General features: G+C 32.5%; 1 protein-coding gene across 3 annotated transcripts in view; it reads left to right on the forward strand.

The window, feature by feature from the left end:
- The first annotated feature begins 1,012 nt into the window (after positions 1–1,012).
- The window catches only part of LOC128981942 (probable serine/threonine-protein kinase kinX), a 173,497-nt gene continuing 158,426 nt past the window's right edge, over positions 1,013–16,083 (forward strand). For 2 of the 3 annotated variants that reach the window (XM_054400939.1, XM_054400941.1), the window contains exon 1: positions 1,013–1,096. The gene's annotated coding sequence lies outside the window, so the exon portion shown is untranslated. The remainder of the gene's footprint in view (positions 1,097–16,083) is intronic. The other variant, XM_054400940.1, reaches the window with a different exon arrangement.

The following is a 16,083-nucleotide window of genomic DNA, read 5'->3' on the forward strand; positions in this document are numbered from 1 at the left end:
TATATATTTAGTAATATTTAATGGTTCACTGCATATAGGAAAACTTATTTCTTCACCAATAAAATATTTTTATCCTACGATAACTGAGGAACTTATTACTGGTTATAATAAATTGCTGGTTTGTTGATTTGTTTGTGATAAATGTAACCTAAAAATACCTATACAAAAATGCTAGTTAACTTAAAGTTGAATATTATTTTCTTCTCTTCGTAAAAATCTTGCGAAATACAGTGGACACCGTATACCTTGCAGTGATTACAGGGCAATCGTAAAAACAACTGACAATGTAAATCTTTTATCATATGGGAGAAAAACAATATTGAATCTTCGTAACTAGCCATTTTCCTCCAAAATACAACCCTTCCCTCAAAATAAACTACAGAGTGACACTATACAGCTCGTATCCCGAACTGGACACATAATGCAAAAGATCTACAAATGTAAATTTTTCAAAGGTACAAACAATATAGGAAAATCCACATCGTTACATTTCAAAAACAGCGACACTGAGTGCGTTGAATTTAGAATGTAAGAAAATCAGAAAATTGTAATCTTTCAACGGTAAAAACTATATAGGAAGATCCACTTCGTTTTCCTCCGAAAAACAGTAATTTATATTTACGTTGTAATCAGAAAGGTGTGTAAGAAATGTATGCAAAAATTTTAATATTTCTTTCAAAGGTTCAAACAATAAAGGAAAATCTACATTTGCCCTTACTTCCCTCGATAGAAACACCAGTTACACAGCGACACAGATCACGTTAATCTCAAAACAACGAGCGAGAACAAATGTAGGAAAATCAGCAGATTTTAATATTTCATTCGTAGGTACAAAAAATATAGGAAAACCCACATTTCCCTCCAAAAACGATCACTTCCCTCGAAAAATACACATCGACACCGAGTACTTTGAAGTCAGAACGGCGAGTGAGGCGAAGTGTGATAGCGGGAGTGCGAGAACCCGAGGACGTCTTGTGATTGGCTGAGAGCTAGAGTCCTGGCGGCGTGGCGGTAACACACTTCAGTATCACTCCGTCTGCGCGACAGGACACAAGCAGGATTCAGGATCAGGATCCCTACCACCATCCCCTACCAGGTAAGTCGTGATAGAAAGTGACTCATCCCCTATTGTTCGGTGGGAGGTGCAGGAAGCGACCATTATTGGATAGGTCGACTAGTAAGGATGACCCTGGGATAGTGGAAATGTCACATTGTGTCAAATGATGGGTTTCATATGCGAGAGATATAGTGAATATGTATGAGTGTTGATTCTTTTCGATTTGTTGATTTTGGAATAAGTTGTTAAGTTTTACTAGTGATGACAGTGATGAAGTTGGTTTAGATAAAAAAACTGAATGGAAGGATATTTATTTAATACTTTGATTTAGTAAAATTAATCTTAAAAAAAAAAAAAACACTAAATTATATAGATTTTTACTCGAAGAACTTTGTCGTCGTGATATTTTCGAAGAGTTTTCAACTTTTGGATATAATTTATTTATTGATTTTGGAATAAGTTGTGCGTGAATAAAACTTCACTACATAAAAACAGTGATAAAGTTAATTCCAATAAAAAACTATAAAAATTGTAAACTAATAATTTAACATTAGTAAAATTAATCTTCAAAAAAAATTCTTTGATGATAATTCTTACTTACGTTAAAATTTTAACATCGTGATATTATTGTAGGAACATCTACATTTAGGGATATATTTTCAATCAATAGTTTTGTGTAATGTTTTCAATTAATAAAAATATTTTTAAATAAAAAAAACTTTGTTATTTTCAAAAAATATATCAACTGTCACATTTACATGTAAATTAAAACTTTGTAGAACACGTTTTAGCTAACATCTTCATCGTGAATATGAAAAGAAATCGATGGTTTTTGAGACTCAGTGTGCGCTCTTACAAAGTGTATAAGTGGTGACTTCAACGAAAGGATTGACTGAAGGAGTGAAGGTGACACATAAACGGACATAGTGTACATTATACAGGGTGTCCCGGAACTCTCTACCAATATTTTAGGGCATTGTTCCTGGGTAAGAAACATATCTAAATATCATATTTAAATTGTCCGGAAGTCCTTATTTACTCAGATAGCCGCCTTATTTTAGTGATACGTGACCGCCGGATATTAGTTGCATCGCATGCTGAAAGCGGTCACGTATCACTAAAACTGCCATATCTCAGTTAATACTTGTCCGATCTTAAAGATTAAGGTGTCGATCGATTTGTAATAAATTTGCCTTAAAAAAGTTATTCTTGTAAAATGTTTGTAAAATCAACGGTTTTCGAGTAATTTAAGAAACAAAATTTTAAACAGCCGCCATTTTGTTTTATGAATTTGAAAAATCGTCATAATTTTTTTGTAGCTTTGTCTAGTTGTCATAAATGTTTGTGCAAAGTTTCAACTTCGTATGTTTAACCAATCTTCAGAAAAAAATTAATAAGTGAAAAAAACAAAATGGCGGCTATCTGAGTAACTAAGGACTTCCGGACAATTTAAATATGATATTTAGATATGTTTCTTACCCAGGAACAATGCCCTAAAATATTGGTAGAGAGTTCCGGGACTCCCTGTATATTGTGTTATCGAATAAAGGTAGTGCAATTGAATTACATTTTACGATATAGTTTTTGTTAATCTATTAATTGTGTAGTAAATTTTAAGTAATAGTCTGCAGTTATCGAAACATCCTTTAGTTAATTCACATAGTGATTCTGCAGATTAAAAGATTTTGATATTAATATATTAATGATTAAATCGAAAATTTTCGTTTTGTGAGGATATAAGTGTAGTGCATACCTAATTATAGGAAATGTTAGATAAAATGATAAATTAATTAGAAAAACAATTTTTAGTATTTAAAAGGGGTTTAAAGGCTGCGTACAAATTCAATTTACGGGGTTTATGATTTCTGTTAGTGAACTGTGTAAAAGACTAACATAATTATTTATGTATATATATATATCAGATTTAATTTATAATCCTTAATAAATCGTTTTAATTGAACTAAGAATAACAAAATTAAATAATATTTAATAGTACCTGTAACAAAAAAATATCAATTACTGTACTAAAAATTTAGTATCCGTTTGCTACCTGTTAAGTATCCTTTCGAGAAAATCTGTTTACATATATTTAGCTTTTTTCTTCAGCTACAAGAGTTTTACTAAAATTTATCTAAAATAATAGCAAATATTATATTTTTTTTATTTTTGCATTGCAAAAAATACGATTGATATAAGATTGCACTTTTTTTAGTAAATCTTTAAAAACAGTTAACAAGGTATATCCATATACAATAGTGTATGTACAAATAGCATACAAAAATATCTAAGTTTTATCACGCTTGTAATAGATTCAACTAGCTTAGCCATGTAAATTCATATTTAACCCTAATATTATTTTAAATAAATTGCAAGGTATAATGTTGGCCTTATTTGTCCTACATTTTATAGTGACTTAAGTTTACCTTTTTAGTCAAAAGAGCAACTTTTCATAAACAAATTAAAATAAAATAACTTTTTTATTATTTATATAAATAGGGTAAATAGTATTGAATTTGTACTATTTATAAATTGGGGCGTTTTCATTACCTCACCCTCTAAAAGTCTTGAAAAAATTTTTGATCCCAAGAGGAAGTAAAATCTACTTTAAGAAAAAATAAGTATTTTAGACTCAAACTCTTCTCATTCTTGAAATAATTATCTTACACAATTCTCTTCAGTGGAGAGGGTTATGTGTTGGAGGGGTGACATTTACAGTAGAAGGGGAAGAAGGTTTTGTGGAAGGGGAAGGAGGTTTTGTGGAAGGGGAAATGTGAATATCAAGTGAGTTCTTTGAAAATTTAGTGATGGAACTGTTAAAAATACACTAATTGAAAACTGTAGGCCTATCGTGCTTTTTAAATTTTCTGACAATAATAGCTTTAAAGATTTTCGCATTAGTTTAGATGTTAAAAAAAAAATGTTTGTGTCGATAATCAACAGATCATTTCGTGTTGTTTGGCTCCAAAAAATATTTAGATTTAAACCAAATAAGATTGTGTTTAGTGACCACTAATTTATACATTAGGACTAAAATATTTTGTGGTTTTGGACTTTGGAGTAAATTACCGTCAGTCGTACCATATATAGTTTATGGTTACTAACGTAGGACTATAATATTTGACTATATTTACCTTCTGAAATATATAAATAAGTCAATACAGATATGAAAATCGTATTGCATTTAAAAACATGTAAAAATGCTGAGGCAAGAAGGACCAAAAAGCTCCTACTATGTGTAATTCTAAATCTATCAATAGTAGATAAATACTTTGTTATTAAATGTTTACAATGTTATAAATAAACATGAGGTATTTTATTAAACACACATTGAACATTAAATCGTTGAGAATATTTACAAAACATAAATAAATTGTTTTCACAAATTCAATATGTAAAACAATTAAGCAGTTCACAGTAACATTAAGTAATCATCATAAAAACACAGTCGATCTTTTAACCTCACTCTAACATCGCCAAATGCTTTCAACATCCAAATAGAGTTGTGATGCGGCTACATAAACAAAGCATTAGCGGACCAAACCGGACTTGCCATTTGTGGCAGACATCGGTGTTTACAATCTTGAGAGACAGATGTTTGATAGAGATGTAGGAGGGTCGACAACACAGTCCTGGCCGTGACTCTCTCTCTTCCTCTCTCGTATCTCTCTCTTTATTTTCTCCTCTTGCTCTCTTCTCCCAGAGAAAGCAGCAGGTGTCCAGAGCTCTAGATAATCGCTATATCCCAACTCCAGGAGTTCTGGCTGATAAGGCTCGTGATAAACGATTACGTTGCCACTTCCGCTCTCTCCCTAGAGCATTGTGAGTTAGTTGAGGAAGATCACTCAAGCAAATGGTTTCTAAAAAGTGTTTGGATAGAAAATGGGAGATACGGAAGATTTAAGAAAATCTAGGTTTTTTCGGTGGGACATATCCAGATCAGAAAGCGGGATTTTTGAGACCCTTAAAAAGAGTTCAACGCATCTTGGGGCTTGATTAAAGAATACGTTGCTACTTCCGCTCTCTCCTTAGTGAATCGTTGAGATTTAGTTGAATAAAGATCAAATGGTTTCTAAAACGTTTGAATTGAATGGAAAATGGGAATTTATATGTTATATGACTAGGGGTTTGAAAGTTTAAATGTTATAACTATAAACAAATTCAGTTTATATGTGATTTTAGGTAGGGTTGAAACTTTTGTCTATTCTTAAGCCTTTAATCGAGTATGCCATTTAGTATAATGAATGAAATTCCATCTTTTGGTCGAGGAAGATCTGTCAAGAAAGAGGTTCTTTATTCTTTTTTGATGTCAAATTGGAATTTTTTTCTAATCTACTCTCGTTTATATGTTATAATTGTAGGCAAATTCTGTTAATAGGTGACAATTTATTTGTGTATTGTTACTTACAAATTCTAAAGTAGAAGTCGCATAGCGAGTAAAACTTACGAAAAATATTCACTGAAATCTGGATGCTCTGTTTCCACTTCCAAACTGTACCACCAATATAAGATCAGAAACGGTATGGATTATGAACACACAATAGTATATTACGTTACTAGTCCTGAAAATAAGTGTTTACCGGACGAGTGTGGTCGTTCCCGTGCGAGACGAAGTCGAGTACCATACGAGTCCGGTACACACATTTTGGACGAGTTACGTACGATGGTTTACGCCATACTACTAAATCCGTACAAATCCTTATATATTTCCACCAACTAAAGTTCTAAAAATCACTAGTCATAACCTCTGGTTGTGTTTTTGTTTATAACCACTCACTTCCATCTAAATACAGTATAATCAGCTGATTGGTGTCCGGTAAAACTCATTGCAGTACAGTAGTACGCAATGAAACCCGATTTGAATAAGCAGGCGGCAAACAGCTGTTTTCTGGACTAAATCCTTGCGTGGGAAGTTTGTCAAAATAATGTAGTGTGGCGTAAAAATGTTTACCTTCGGGCCAGTGATGCTATTTTTATTGATGATGTACTATACCGTTTCCGACTTAATATCCGTAGACTGTACCAATATCTAACTGAAAACGTTGATCAACTGGATTTGAAAACATCATCGCTTGAACAAACCGTTGCTGATAAAACAACTAGATATTCTGTAACGCGTTCTGTTTCCACTTTCTCTGTTTAATTAACCCAACTTGTCATGGGGGTCTGAAACTAACCAAACAGACTGGATGACTGTGTCGTACCGGTATTGAGCTAATGAAGCGAAAGAATTGGGCTATTGATATTAGTTGATCAGGATATTATGTAAGATCTTTTAGATATAAATATTGACAGATGGTGTAGTTGGTTTTATTTTAGAGTGTTCACGTAAAGGGTCGAGTTCTGGATTTGGGGTTTAATGATAAAATTGGAGCGTGGTTTCGTAATTGGTGTTTGCAGACATTTTGTAATTACAATCCTAAGGTCCATTGACCATTGGATACACAAGACATTCTATCTATATGGACCAGCTGTCGCCAACTCTTTACTGAAAAGATGTAGTGTGAGGCAGTCACCAGTCACTAGTGTCTAAAATTCTCTTTTCTATTTTATTTATTGTTGCTGACATACTTGATGGGCCATAGCAGTTGCTATAACTAATAAGTCAGTCCCTAAGTTTGACTTGGTAAAAACGTTTGTGTATTCGACAAAATTCAGCAATTTAAATCAGCGCTATCTGTCGGTGGCTCACATCAACCACGACGAGTTTAATTACAAAACTGGCTACAACTTTATCATGGGGATGGAATGTCTAAAAGGTATTACTCTTTGTATAATTGTCTGTCATAGTAATGATATTTCTCTATTCGTTTCCTATATGACTGAGTTTACATATGTAGGACTAGTTTTGTAGCATTTAAAGAAAACTTATGTGTAGATACTAGAATTAATCAAATGACAAAATAAATAAAAAAAACATCCATCCATCTGTTTGGCTACGAAAATGAAAACTTTTTTAGCATAAATGAATGTTTTAATGTAAATGCATAGTTAAAAGTAATATAGTTGTTTATGTACTACTACTCATGTTGTTACTAACTCCATAGTCCAATTTTTCGTAATATCAAATCCTACGTCCAGATTTTAAAAAAAACTTCAACTCCTTTTTACTCCTTTATCACCATATTATTCATTACCAAACTCCAATTCACGAACCAATCACACCCCTCATTAAGGCAGTAGCTGTTCTATTCCACTCACGGATATAACACATTAATATCGGCACTGTGGCTTGTATGTTATAAATCACTATATTAAGTTGACGGATTATAATGGAACTCCGTCATGTCCCTCAGGCGTACGGTTTCAACCTTGACTCCTAGGGCCAAGGACGTTCTGTTGCTGAAACAATGTCTCCGGTTCCACAATGCCATCGATTGATGATTTATCATCGATTCATCGGTTTTTACGCCTTTTTGCACGCGATAAATCATGCGTTTTCAGGATGTCCGTAAATGTGAATAATGATTTGAAAGATTAAAAATACAACAGTGATGATAATTATTATAGTAGTTTCTTATTTCAAACTTAATTTATTTTTTCCCCTCCTCTAGGAAACAGTCAAATTTATGGGACCATTGGTGTTTTAGTCTAATATCTTTTAAAGTGTAAAATTCAGAACAACTTTGAGAGATAAAATTAAATTGTTTATGAAAAATGTCTACACAAATAGTGTTTTGTCCTAGGACCTTAGGCTCTATTATTTATTTTCAAACTACTTCAGGTTTTACCCAGGGGTTACAGAATCATCGCTTAATTAAAATTCATCGATTATTTGGCCGGAATTGAACCCGGTACCTCAAATACGGAAGTGCTACCTGAGCCTAGGATGCTTTCTTGAGTCTTGCTTGGTCTAACAAAATCTGCATCAATCGTGTACTTATATCTATTGTTTTAATATAGTGTGGTATATTATAGTGTATTATCGTGTTGTATATACAGCCTGCCCCCCCCCCTCCCTGAGACCAAACCCCCCCCCCCCCCCGACCACCCCCCTGAGACCCTGAAACCCGGGTGTTGCGTGTCACCCTTGAGACTGAAAGATTGAAGAATTTGTACGATAAGAAGTAATAAGTACAATATGTACTATTTAGATTACTTCATTACATAAAGTCTAAGAAAGTGAGGTTTATAAGATTCAGTTTGCCTACGACTGAGTGTAAAGACAATTTCTTGATTTTTTCCAAGATATACAAATACTAACGATCTACTTTCGTCCCCTGATACATATTTTAAACAAGTTTGGCTCATTAGTTAAACAAATGTTTAAAAGTGTTCGTTCAGAAAATGAACGGCACCTCCTCAATGCATTATTCCAAAAGTCATAGTTCTACAATTATGTAACTTTGTTTCTCATAGGAATTTGCTAATTTCGAATCGCATAACAATTAGGTAACGGAGAGGCGTTTCTCAGCGTGCAAATATGCGATGTTGTCTGGCGACTGAAGACACTAGGAAATGATTCACTGAGTTGAGAACTGTGATGCCACGACTCGGCTCATTAATCCGTTCACGAATTACACAATGAACAATAGATATAGCTGAGTATCAGGATTACATTAGGTGTGTGAGGTTACTAAAGGGCACTCTTAAGTAAGTAATAAGAATTGAATGAGTATAAAGGATAGGTAAAAAGAAAGTAGTGCAAGTTAGTAAATTCAAATAGTTTTCATCATATGCATATAAAAACAACCTAAATTAAATCAGTTATATTTAGGCGTTTGCTAGAATACATAATTTTACTGCAGACTTATGAACAATTTCAAACTTTCTGTATGAATTTAATAAAAGGGTTTTATAGTGAGTTATTTACTTGCAAAACTTTTTACATCTTTGTAAGACGTACTTGGCTTGGCTAGTATTTTTCTCCCCTCAATTTAAACAAATAAAGGGTTTACTTAAAGGAATATCAGTCTTTGGTATAAAGACATGTAACACTTAGCAAGTGTTTTTAGGTAGTCCTGGTGTCTTTCATTTGTTAAAACATGTTTGCAAAAACCTCAGTTTATGTCAAATTCTCAAGTTTGGTATCTATCTAGTTTATATTTTTTTTATTTATCTATTTGTCCTTTATCTATTTTTCTTTTCAATTCTGTAAAAATTATGATTTTAAAAACTCTATTAATACCGTTCTAATTTTGTTATAAATACAGACTTTTATGTTATTCATTCATAAAACAACACCGCATACCGTACTGTAAAAAATATTATAGTTTTAAATCCACCCAAAACCCTAGAAAAAAAATATTTTTATTAAATCTTTCACAAAATGTTAACGTTTACTGTGCACCCATGATCACTCCACAATTTCTCAACAAAAGCATAATGCACTCAGAAATGTGACGATGTGGAAATATTTACTTAGACAATAGACTTTGACCTTTCGCAACCGATTTGATCTGCACGAAAAGCGTGGAACTAGACATGGAATCCACTCCTGGCCTTCCGTGCAACCAAGTCGTGGGGTAAGAAGAGTCTCCCTACATTGAAAATCCATTACGTCTTGCAAAACATGCGGTAGTTAGTGATCGTTAAAACAATAACCTTGTTAGTAAAACGAGTGTTTTTTTTTTAACATAGGTATTTTCTATCTAAAATACATATTAAAATCAATGAAGATCAATTGGAACAGTTCAGAGATAAAATTGTATCAACACAATACAAAATTGCGAAAATCTAGCTAATGTAGTAATTAATGAATATATTAAACCCTACTGTAATTATTGTATTATGAAATAACGACTAAATAAATACCTAGTACCCTTATTCTTGCTGTTGAACAATTGATTTTAATATTTATAATGATTGCGTTATCTCCCTCGAAGGCTTATTATGTTAGATATATGACCGACATTAGTATCATATTACAACTAGATTACGACTCATATTTTAATCTTGACACATAATGTTGTAAGGGTGAAGGTAATTTATGTGGGTGTGACTAAAATAACATTCATTACATGTGACTATCGTTTGAAGAGTGACGTAATACTACTAGCATAATTCTTAATGGCGTAATTCCTTATTACATATTTATTGCAGTAGTATATCATATTGGAAAACGAGTGGAGAGTACTGTTTCTATAAAATAATTTGAAATATATTTCCTTATATATATTATATTCATTATTATTTACAGAGTAGTGAAAAAAGGAATACATTGGTTGTATTGCGTTGATAATGTAAATATGAATTTAGACATGACTTCGTCTGTAAAATAGTAGCTAGTTTTTAACTATTATCAGCTGTATGTTGAATTGTTATTGTAGAGATCGATTTGTGATTTCAAGTTGAGAAAAGAATTTTTGGTTTGATTTTGTTTGTATTTTCAACGTATAGATTTTAAATAAGATGTAGAATAGCACTGAACAGTTTTATTTTCTTGCATAAACAATTCTGTTACTAATGACGCACTTTTAAAACTCTGTAAATTGTAAAGACGTATTTCATTTTGTTAAAATGTAGTTACAAGACAGTACTGTTCACAAAACACAAATATAAAATGTGGTAGTTACATTGTTGTCGAATACTTCTTGTACTACATAGTATCACATATTACCTAATAATTACCCTGACGATCTTTGTTTTAGTGTCGAATTTGTATTCGTAATATTTGGGAGTACTGGTGTAGGTACCACTGATGAGCTGATGAGGTCAAGACACTCATATAATTTAGAGGAGCGATCCGGCTATTACAAAACAAGCTGCATGGACAAAAACAGTTACTTTTAGATTATATTTACTTCAAATTAGTCAACTAGCTTAACTAACAAACCAGATTATTTGTTGACCAATCCTAACGTATTATTTTTTCAGAATTAGCTTTCGTATGACCAGAAAAATCCAAATTAAAACTACTGAAGTAAATTACTGAAGTGGAAATAATTACGGGAAATGATAAAGTCAACGTTTCATAAACAACACAAATTTGTTTACATTGCAGATCCTCTTGACAGCAGACGACAATGTCGGAAGTCCGTGGACCATCTGACACCAGTTTGGGTGAAAGTGTCACATGATTGTAGAGGCAGGCTCAAGTCGGTACCGTGTAGCCTTTCCTTTTTCTGATTACCAATTAACTAGTCCTATTAGGTTTTATTGCTCATTTGCATTTCATTCGACCTGATTTTCTATTATACTTTCGTTTTGTCTATTCCGGTGATAATTAAGAGTAACAGTTGAGATTTAAAAATTTATTTTTGATTTTGTAGCTTTAAATTGGAAGGATCGTAGATTATGCGTAATAGTAATTAAAATATGTGTGCCTGTACGATTAGTCGCAAAAAACCACAGTAATAATGTTGAGGCCCTCAACACTAAACAAATAATCAAAATCATTTGTTTTAAACAAGGCAGTAATCAAAATTATATTAATCATATGATCCAATACTACTATAATAACTTCTGAAACTCATTTTCTTGTGGTTATCTCGTTTTTGTCCTAAGAAAATATTGCTATAAAACATCCTATTTCCATTGAAACAAAATCAAACTTGGTTTCGTGGGAAACCCCTTGTTCAGTATATTGATTAGCTAGCGTAATAAATGTAAACCTAAATAGTTTGATTAGTTGGGTTGCTATACCAATTTACTAAATTACTTAAACAAAATTTCAAGTGAGCAGTCAATCAAAATATGCAACATCAAAGTTTATAATTTGTTTCAATACAAATTGTTTATTTAATTAAATGAGGCAAATAGTATAGTATCAACGTAGCATTTAATGAACACATTAGTGTAATTTGTTCTTCCTAGAAACGTTTATTTACAAAGGCTAAAAGCATGTAATTAATATTTCAATGTTGCAGCGTTTAATACTTCGTTTATTAGACCAATATAAGCTTTTTGTCAGTACAATCTGAAGAAATAAAGTACTGTATCAAATAAGAGTACTAAATTAACTATTTTACGGATGGTGTTTTTGGCCTCTGGGGACCCAAAAACGAAAAACTAAATCGGTCCCAGGTCCAGGTCTTACCATGAGACCTAGGGTAATAGCTTATTCCCTATATGGGAAATTCGCTAAAAAATTTAAAATTTAAAATTCCCATGTTATTTTTGTGGAGAATACATAAACTGTTGTAGTTTGCTTGTTTATGGATATATTTAAAAGAAATTTGGAAATTGGGTTTATTTAATACTGAGCTATCGACATTGCAATAAAAGAACACATCTAAATATCTTCCCTGTAGCGGCAAACCTAAGTATTCACAAAACTTAATGTTAAATAAGTAGGAGATAAATCTGACAATTTTTAGGGAATAATTTAGTATAAATCCAGCCAGGTAAATGGAAATTCTCTTAGTCTGCAGGTTTGCTGCGGTGAGGGTATTTCCAATATTTGGCCCTTACGTTTCTTTAATCTATTCGACCGAATTTCGCCACTAATACTTTCGTTCCCTGATCTTTTATCTCACGTAAGAAAATCTAAACCCTTTAAAGTGAAACTAGTCCTGGTTACGTCTTCTGGTCACGAAACACTCTTCCTGGTCCAAAAAAACTTGAACGTGCAAAGCTCAGATCGACCGATAAACTTACGGTTCCGTTTGTCAAGTTTTGTAACTCGCACTTTATTGTGGATTTCAAATTAGATAAGAACATGTTCCAAAAGTTCCAGTTTCTTACCTAATAAGGTCTCGTTTTGGGATTAACAAATTGTTATTGCAAAACATAAAAAGTATCAAACAATCTCAGAATAATTTTGGATATTCGAATTAATTACATTGCTCTAGTTAGGCACAGAATTTAGATTGTTGATTTCACTTGTAGCTTTCGTAAAGTTGACCGGTGACTTACGCAAGGCGCTCTACATGTAAATACAACACATTAGTATTCTGGCTGTGTAGTTGGGTTTGTAGAGAATTTGGCAATCATTGTCATGCTTAATGATCTCAGACAATGGTCAATGGTTGCTTAATGACCGGCAAACAACATATACAAACCCTTTCTCTTTAGTGAATATCTCATATAGGTAGTATGCTATTATTGTAGTTCTAATGGCAAGACATACGCTAGGGACTATTTTATGTTTTCGTTTTGATACCCCTCTTGGTAACATAAGTACCCCCTTTTTTAAATTAATTTTAATAAATTATCTGACATGTTTAGTTGGTCTAAAATGACATCTACAAGTGATTACCTAAGAAAAAAATATTATGAATGAACAGCTGTTAATTTTGTTGGTTTGGGATTGAATTTTGAGATTGTCGTTGGCTTTTCTAATACTTATAATTTTGTTAAATATAGAATTTGTAGTGTGTATATGTAGACATTTTTTATGTCCATTTCGGTTCGCCAAGTATGGTAATGTTTTCGTTTTTTATACATGTATGGTCTGTAGAAAGGATGTTTTCTGCAAATGTAGATTTCTGATGTTTTGCTGTTCGATTTAACGGCTTAAACGTGTTCTTTGTATCTACTTGAAAAGTTTGTCCTGATTGGCCAATATAGAATTTAGAACAGGAACTGTAGTTTAATTTGTATATGCCAGATTTGTCTTTTGTGTCTGTTGTGTTATTGTTTATTATTTATTTATTTATTTTTACTCATTTTCGGCGCTGGTATTTGCATCTTCTGAACACTGACTCATCTTCTGAAAAAAATCACTTATTAGAAAAAAATAATACTCCTGACACATCAAACATGCAGACTAAGCAAACTTCCGTTTTCCTGATTATTTAAGAAACCATATTTCAATTAAAAAGGCAATTCAATTGCCTGTTTAAATATAATTATTTAAAGTACTTAGGTTTGCTGCTATGAGGAGGGTAAGGCATAAAGTGTGTTTTTGGTAGAATGTTAATAAGGTTAGTATAAAATAAACAAATTTGCCAAATTTTATTTAAATTAATACAATAAAAACTAACAAAAGTTTACTTTTCATCTAAAAGGATGACATAAAATTTTTTATTTTACAGATTTTTCCACAATATTTTCTTTGTAATTACTAAGCGCTCAACAACAAACACTTCAAACTAAATTATTTGTTTTTTTAAAGCTCTATGGAAAAAAGATGTAGGAAGAATTATGTACTTTTGTCTTTTGAGGGTCAAAATATGGTAAACCCCAATCCCTTATTTATTTATTTATATATTATTATTTATGTGTTCTTTTAGTACAATAACCAGGTCAAAAATTATTCTATTTTGATGACATTTTTGTAAAAGCGTGAAATCTACATTTATTCTAATGAGTTTGTTGAAATCCGAGTTCTCGAATCAAGCAGTTAGGTTTAGTACTTATTGCAATCGATCTTTTAAATCTCACTTAAATTACCCGCGATTACTTTAAGTACTCGCCACCCTATACACTTTTCGTACACATAATATAAAAACATGACGTTTTCAATTGATTGGGTGCAATAACGCCAATCCGTAGAAATTATTATAAACTATAAATAATCAATTAATTGGCATGGGGATGCTACCTAGGTCCGTATTTCAATCCAAATATCAGTGTAGAATCATAGACAAAAATAATTAAATATAGACCGTCTGCCGTGCTGCGGTTACCATAGGTTCTAACACACACCGCTGAAAGTGCCATGTAGTTACTGCGTACGCGCTACGTGACTACACGGCGCTCCCAGCGGTGTGCGCCAGAACCTATGGTAACCACAGCACGGCTTATAGTATATATTTAATTCTTTTTCTCCATGGTAGAACGGTTTAAGATGATCTGTGTACCATTTTTACTGACTTAAGACCAGCTGTTTCATCAGTCAGGATTTTTTATTTGCCCTATGATCAGGATTTTTTATTTGCCCTATGATCAGGATTATTTATTTGCCCTATGATCAGGATTATTTATTTGCCCTATGATCAGGATTTTTTATTTGCCCTATGATCAGGATTATTTATTTGCCCTATGATCAGGATTATTTATTTGCCCTATGATCAGGATTATTTATTTGCCCTATGATCAGGATTTTTTATTTGCCCTATGATCAGGATTATTTATTTGCCCTATGATCAGGAACAGCGTAGGATTATAGGACGCACAACCTGGTTTAAGATTCATTTCTTGTCCCCAGTTCTTGTTGCACCTTGTTCTAGTAAAGGAATGTAACCTTGCAGCAGCCAGGAAGGACAATCTTGTGCAGTATTCCTCTTTGTTTACAGCTGTTGATTGCTGTCCTCATTAATTAGAAGATTTCCTTGCATAAATCAACGGTTCTAGACTAGAACCTGCTCCGTATCTCTAGGCTGAGTAGACCCTGTAAGGAAAGTGTTCTACAGCTAGCATACAAATGCTCAGTAATGAAAGCAGGACCTTGTCGTAATGTATATGATCAGTCTGACGACAAGAAGATTGAATAACAGAGAAGAAAACGTTGAAAAATGTAGTTGATTGTTTTTGTGTAGGTTGATGTTTTGCATATAACTTTTCTAAAATTAACATGAATTATACGAATTCGTTTAAAATAAGCGCTGAGAGTATAATTTGCAAATATAGACCTACTTGATATCGCTGTAAGAAAAAATAAAATTCATGTAAGGTAAATGCACCAGTAGCTGACAGTGCTCCAGAAGCTGACAGTTTGAGTTTCTTAACATTATAATGTAGTCTCTTAAAAATATTTACACATGATTGCATTGTTAGAAGAACATATGTTTATTCTTGATTTGTTTACAAAAAAATCAGTTAAATTTAGCCCATACTTGCGGAATGGTGGTGGTTTGAAAGCGACCCTGTCCGTACACATCACATTTAGTCGATTCCCTTAATGAAATTGTTAAGAAAGTTAGTTTAGTTTTTTGTCATTTCGCTAAATTTCTTAAATAGTATTAATGATTAGGCTCATTATTTTTATCAATTATACCTTTGTTGACAATTTCGTGAAAAAATTGGGGCGTTAGGGGTTTTGGATTTAAAATTATATCAATGTCAGGCTTTGGTACACAAAAGCCATACAAGTTCCACTAGCTGACAGGGGATATTTGCTACTTGCACAATATTAAATTGGTTTCACCCATCGAAATTTGCATGCTATTTATAATTTATGTGATCTCACATTTTTATAAAATGAT

This window comes from Macrosteles quadrilineatus, unplaced genomic scaffold (assembly GCF_028750875.1).
Source record: "Macrosteles quadrilineatus isolate MER2022 unplaced genomic scaffold, UCM_ALF_1.0 Scaffold_59__1_contigs__length_746527, whole genome shotgun sequence".
Lineage (NCBI taxonomy): Eukaryota > Metazoa > Arthropoda > Insecta > Hemiptera > Cicadellidae > Macrosteles > Macrosteles quadrilineatus.